The 6,885-nt window shown below is 49.3% G+C and overlaps 1 long non-coding RNA gene across 1 annotated transcript; it reads right to left on the bottom strand.

Annotated features, from left to right (window-relative positions):
- Positions 1–539: 539 nt before the first annotated feature.
- LOC142281732 (uncharacterized) lies at positions 540–6,236 on the bottom strand. Its single transcript, XR_012743771.1, has 3 exons — positions 5,739–6,236; positions 2,257–2,280; positions 540–612 (listed from the first exon to the last, which is right to left on the bottom strand). It is a non-coding gene; the product is annotated as an uncharacterized LOC142281732 (long non-coding RNA).
- Positions 6,237–6,885: the final 649 nt, after the last annotated feature.

Here is a 6,885-nt window from a genome sequence, read left to right as displayed (position 1 = left end):
CTGTGACTGCAGACTTTGGAATCCTCACAGTGCACAGGGTGCGCACTGTCAGGATTCTTCAGTGTCGGCAGTGGGCAGCCATGTAACCGCAAGTATAAGATTTACTAATTTCTAGCCACATTCCATTAGACATATCTGGCTTTGCTCAATTCTCTTGTATAGAGCAGGGCTTCAAACTTGGAATATTTTTTATTTGCTGAAATAAAGATTGTAGAAACATTTTAATCTGAATCAGCTGGAGAAATATCCATATAGCTTTGCTGTTTTCCACGTGAAGCAGGAGTAGTGTTTCTGTGCCGAGGAGCTAAAATTAAGGTGAGTTTGTTCATATCATTTCCCACTAAATGTATTTATTACCTATCCATATATACATTATTAGTGGTCGATCACCAGGGGCCATCCTGACCACTAAAACATTGGCCCACGAGTGAACTGTTCTCCCTCATCCACATGCCCAGTGATCAAACACAGGATAGGTGATAAACGGATTGGATTGGGAAAGCCCGTTATCAGTGACATTCACAAATATTAAAACTTACTGGCTTGTTGTCTGCGATCCAACACTTGCAATAGGTACAGAACTTCTTGGGTTGTGATTTCCAGTAGTCGGCCCTGCAGGAGAAGAGATGAGCATCTTAGAGATTGCGCTCAGTGCAGAGGCGGTGCTGGCCCCATGAGCCGTGCACGTAGATATTACTGGAGCTACACAGTGTTATGCACAATTTTGCCCAAAAGTAGAGGGGGCCGATATAGTCATAATAGGAGGTCTTCGATTACAGCAGTCTACGTGAGAGATCCATCCTTGGGCCTCATTCACACATCAGTATTTTTGGTGAGTATTTGCCAAAACCAGGAGTGTCACCAAAACACAGACCAGAGATCAGTCTTTCAATGATGAATTTACAGAGAAAATTCACTCCTGACTTTGTAAACAAACACTGATGTGTGAATGAGGCCTTACTCTGTTGCTCCTCCTTGTTACCCGGCATTGCAATCCAAGTCAATGGTGCTGTGTGGCAACCCTGAGGATGCCGAAACCGCGGCAAGCAAGTCCCAAAAAGGCCAACTGTGTCACATATTGTACAACTTGTAATGCAACCCCATCAGCTTGCATTGTGCTGCAATGTAGCGACACCTAGGAGATTTTTTTCATGACTCCACAAGCCTGAAGTCATTATGGAAACTAACCACACGAGCTGCCACCTTTCCCATGGGCATAGGGCCCAGTGACCCCCTTCTCTGGATCCTTGAGGATTTCTTGGGTCAACATCCCCAGTAATAGGCTAAAGGTGGTGTCACACATAGTGACGCAGCAGCGATCACGACCAGTGATCTGAACTTATCAGGATCGCTGCTGCGTCGTTAAATGGTCGCTGGTGAGCTGTCAAATAGGCAGATCTCACCAGCGACCAGTGACCAGCCACCAGTGACGCGTGGAAGCGTAACTAAGGTAAATATCGGGTAACCAAGGAAAGCACTTCTCTTGGTTACCCGATATTTACCTTAGTAACTAGCGTCCGCCGCTCTCACGCTGCCAGTGTCGGCTCCCTGTTCCCTGCACTCCTAGCCAGAGTACACATCGGCTTAATTACCCAATGTGTACTCCAGCTGCGTGTGCAGGGAGCAGGGAGCCGGCACTGGCAGCGTGAGAGCGGCGTACGCTAGTAACTAAGGTAAATTTTGGGTAACCAAGGAAAGAACTTCTTGGTTACCCGATCTTTACCGTGGTTACAGCTTACCGCAGGCTGCCAGATGCCGGCTCCCTGCTCGCTTCAGTTCGTCGCTCTCTCGCAGTCACACACAGCGATGTGTGCTTCACAGCGGGAGAGCAACGTCCAAAAAATGAAGCAGGACATTCAGCAATGATCGGCGACCTCACAGCGGGGGCCAGGTCGTTGCTGGATATGACACACAGCGACAGCGACGGGACGTCGCTGCTACGTCACAGAAAATGGTGATTTAGCAGCGACGTCGTTGTCGTCGTCGCTATGTGTGACACCACCTTAACTATGGAAAACAGTGACCTCTCTAAAAAAAAAAAAACAAAAAAAACCCCCACCTCTGATAAGACCACATTTTCTGCAACAGATTGTGACTTTCACTATATATTATACAAATCGGCCTATATATTAATGTGAGAAGATCAGCCCCTAGAAAAACACTATTCATGCAGTTTTGGTGGCTTGTCTCCGGTTTCACTGCATTGGGTCAATAACCCACGAATGTCTGAGGAACAATCACACAAATATGACTTACATGATGGTTTTCTTGAATTTTCTCCTGGAAGAGAAATAATAAAACCAGATTAAACGGCACATTAAGTGGGATGGGAGAGCGGCCGCGGTAAACATGTACAACTTAGGTATGATCATTAGGACGACTTTATAACGTGTTTTTCCTTCTCAACCTTCTTTTGCCCATAAAAGTGAACAAGTGAAAAATAATCAGATCAGCCTTAGGCTATGTGCGCACTAGGCCATTTTTACCGCGGATTTACCCGCGGATTTGCTGCGAAAATTTCTTGAGAAAGGTTTGAAATCTTTCTGCAGACATTTCCCAGCAAAACCTATGGGAACAAAAAATAGCTGTGCGCACGCCGCGGATTTTTCTCAAGAAAATTTCTTGAAAAAATGAGCATGTCCATTATTTTCCGCAGGTACCTGCGGAATACCCCCGGAATTTCACTCCATTCACTGTAATGTAATCGCGAAATTCCCGGGGTATACCGCAGGTAGCAAATGATGTGCGGTATACCCCCGGTATAGCCGCGATTTACCTGCGGTAATGCTCATCGCTGCCTGCGGTTTTGCAGGGAGGGATGTCATTATGCCAGGAAGAGGAGGCGGAGCAGAGTAAACACAGACGTCACACTCCCTGGACACCGCACAGAAGCACTTCCGTGTGACGTCCGGCGGGTGCCCGTGCAGTCTGTGTCCCGCTGCAGCCCCGCCGCTGCATGCACAGCAGTGTCAGTGTCTGCCTGCAGTGTCAGCAGCTTGTCACCCTGCAGCGCAGGCAGACACACAACAGTGCGTGCAGCCGCGGGGATGACGGGCGCTGCTGTCAGGAAGTGAGATGAAATCATTACCTGCTGTGACGACCTCCTGCCTCCTGACGTCACCGCGGTCACTGCTGTTTATGCCTGTCTCGCGAGCAGCCCGAGACTGTCACTAGCGGTGACGTCACGGGCTCTCGCGATACTGCTGACAACGCGGCGGGCATAGAAGGCAGTGACAGCGCTGATGGCAGGACTACAGGAGATCATCACAGCAGGTAATGATCTCATCTATCCTCCTGACAGCAGCGCTCGGCATCCCCTGCAGTGACCTGGGCTATTGATGTTAGCTCAGGTCACTGCATTGCTCTCCCAGCCAATGGGGAACATTCTGTTCCTCATTGAATGGGACAGTGACAATAGTATGGATCGCCGTGGGACCCCCCCTTATTGGATTATGACGGACGTGGAATTGATTGTTCTTTTCAATAAATTGGTGAAAGAGGCTATGTGGGGAGTGTTTTTTCAAATAAAACTTTTTTTTGTTGTCTATTTTTTATTTCTTACTGACTGGGTTGGTGATGCCGGGTATCTGATAGACGCGTGACATCACCAACCCCAGGGCTTGATGCCAGGTGACATTACACATCTGGAATCAACCCCATATATTACCTCGTTTGCCAACGCACCAGGGCAACGGGATGAGTTGGGGCGAAGCGCCAGGATTGGCACGTCTAAGGGATGCGCCACTTCTGGGGCGGCTGCGGCCTGCTATTTTTAGGCTGGGGAGTGTCCAATAACAGTGGACCTCCCTAGTCTGAGAATATCAGACCACAGCTGTTCGCTTTACCTTGGCTGGTGATCCAATTTGGGGCGGACCCCATGTTTTTTGTTTTAAATTATTTATTTAATGTAAAATAACAGCGTGGGGTGCCCTCTGTTTTGGATTACCAGCCAAGGTGAAGCTGCCAGCTGTGGTCTGCAGGCTGCAGCCGTCTGCTTTACCCTAGCTGGCTACAAAAGACCTCACGTGGTTTTTTTTTTAATTATTTATTTATTTTATGGCTAAATACAAGGCTAGGCACCCTTTAGTGCCACATGAAAGTCACTAAAGGGTGCCAGGTTAGAATATGCAGGGAGGTGGGACATTATATATGTCTTTCTCATCTATCTATCTATCATCTATCTATCTATTCATCTATCCCTCTATCCATTATCTGTCTATTGATTATCTATTATCTATATTATTTATTGCAGTAGTTACAGCATAAAAAAACTGCAAGGACCAACCTGCGGAAAAACCGCGGAAAAAACACACGCGTTTTTCCCGCAGATTTGGTGCGTTTTTTTAACGCAGGTGTGGTAATCTTCAACTCCCAGAAGTTTCTCAAGAAATTTTCTTGAGAAAAATCACTTTTCAAGGGCGCACATAGCCTTAGGTCATATTCACACATCCGTGTGTCGCAGTCCAAGCATGGCCCGTGATTCGTGGACCGGCTGTGAGTATTCACACCTGACCTGGACAGAATCATATACTTGGTGACTTTCAGACACTTCATGAATCTCGCTCTGTACTGAGACTGTGATGTGTGAATGTGGCCTTCCTCACCCTCCTCAGATCCAGCGCCGCCTCTCTGCTGTGGTTCATGGGCCGGCTGTCAGCACCTAGACAGCTTCATATATATGGAAACTCAGCTGGTCCATGAATGTCCCTCCATAATCAGAGTGTGATGTACAAATGTTGCCTTACTCACCCTGACTAGGTCCAGTGGTATCTCTCTGCCAGGATTCATGGTCCCGGCTGTGAGTATCCTGACCTGACCTGGACATATATGGAGATTCTCTGCCGCCCCATGTATCTCACTTCGTACTCAGACTGTGATGTGGGAATGTGGCCTTTCTCACCCTCCCCAGGTCCATCGCTGCCTCTCTGCCATGATTCATAGATCAGCTGTGAGTATTCGGACCTGACCTTAACAGCTTCATATATACTGTATATATATATGCAGTCTCTCGGCTGCTCCATGAATTTCACTCCGTATTCGGACAGTGATGTGTGAATATGGCCTTCCTCACACTCCTCGAGTCCAGTACTGCCTCTTTGCCGCTGCTCCAACGTGGCTACAAATATTAGAGCAGATGGTGGACCTGGGGAGGGTGAGTAATGCCGAGCTTATCATTATTAGGAGTGTATTATTTTTAGCTAGTGCAATCCGATGGGCAAAAGAAGTAGGAAGCCCCTTTAAGTTTCTAGACTCTATAGTCTTAGGGAGGTGAGAATGAGTTGCATTTACTCTTCGCTGCCCCCGGATGCTGTTGGCCGACTGCAGAAATGACATCACGACTACTGAATGTGACCAGTGCAGCCAATCAGTGGGTCAGCAGTCACATCAATGTGGATGGTACTAGCCCAATGATTGGCTGCAGCGGTCAAGTGTGCTGGAATGAGGGCAGTAATCGAGTTTAGATAAGTTTATGTTTTCCTCCCCAGGACTTTTTCGCCCATTGGGTGAATATTGTGGATTTGTTACAGAATCTGCAGTATAAACTCTGGTGCTGGTCCTGCCACACAGAGGACCCTGCACAAAGGTAACGTTATGGAACAGCAGCACTCGGAGGAGCAGAGCCGCCATCATGGCACTAGGGGAACCCTCCGGGGGTGGGGATCCTCAGCGCCGTACAGCAGCAGGACATGCTGGGACTTGTAGTTTGGAGGCAGACCAGCCCACAACACGGGACTTACCAGAAGCAGCGCCTCGTCCTCCGCTCGGCCGACCTTCTTCACATCAGTGCAGCACATACAGCGCCAGCAGATAAGACTACGGAAGCCGAGCCGCGCAGCCCGTGTACGGCGACCGAGGAGGCTCACTCCGCAGCGTCTGTGTCGCCTTCGCCTCCCTCCCTGTTAGTGGGCGGAGGGAAAGAAAACTTGGCTGGAGAGCAGAGCAAACAAGTCCAGAGACAGTGTCACCCGCAGCCCGGGCACGGCAGGAGCGGCCGCCCGGGACCGGTGCTCAGGTGAGTGCGGGGGTGGCGGAGCTGGCGGCTGCTCGTTGTTTATTAACTTCTTTTATTTTCACTTTGTATTTATTTTTTCTGACTCCCAATCACGTGTTGTGCGGACAGGGGTAATGGGCTGTACGGTGATGGTCAGCACGGTGTCACGAGTCTTTCACTTTCCCGCGGTGACCCCGGCGGCGCGTGCGGGGCTTGTGACGCCGCCACATATCGTGCGGGAGCTGCTGTCACACAACGGCCAGTAGTGACGTCACGGCCAGCGGGCGGGGTTGTAACAGTACTGTCCTGAGTTACGTCACGGGCGCCGGGCGGGGCTGAGTGCGCGGGATCGAGCTCTGAGAGCAGCCTCCCATATGGTCTAGCGGTTAGGATTCCTGGTTTTCACCCAGGCGGCCCGGGTTCGACTCCCAGTATGGGAAGCCGCCAGAATTTTGTCCCTTATTTTACAGTTGTGTTGTTTCTCGCACAAGGTAAGATTCCGGCAGCCCCTGACCCAGGTCACACCTCATCTTATGGAAGACAGGTTATTATGTGTGTCACGTGATTGTGACTCCCAGCAGATCAGGGGCTGAAGCAGATGCCAATTACATTTTTTAACAAACATTGATGTTATATATAATTTTTTTTTTTTTTTTTACAACAAAAAGTACCAAAACATGAGCCCGGCATATCTGAAGTTCCTGCGGTCACTTTTGCAGTACTTTAACCCCTCAATAGTGTTCTTCCATAACAGATCTTTCTCATATCCTGGGGGAGAGGTGATTGCCCCCAAGTCTGTATTCACCTGCGCTGGTGCCCCCTGCAGGCACTGCGTGGCACTGCACCGCTCATACCCAGCCGGCGCTCCACCGTGCACCGGACCCTCTGGAGCG

Source organism: Anomaloglossus baeobatrachus, unplaced genomic scaffold (genome assembly GCF_048569485.1).
Source record: "Anomaloglossus baeobatrachus isolate aAnoBae1 unplaced genomic scaffold, aAnoBae1.hap1 Scaffold_4818, whole genome shotgun sequence".
NCBI lineage: Eukaryota > Metazoa > Chordata > Amphibia > Anura > Aromobatidae > Anomaloglossus > Anomaloglossus baeobatrachus.
Note: the sequence above shows the minus strand (reverse complement) of the source record. Positions and strands in the feature narration are given on the sequence as shown.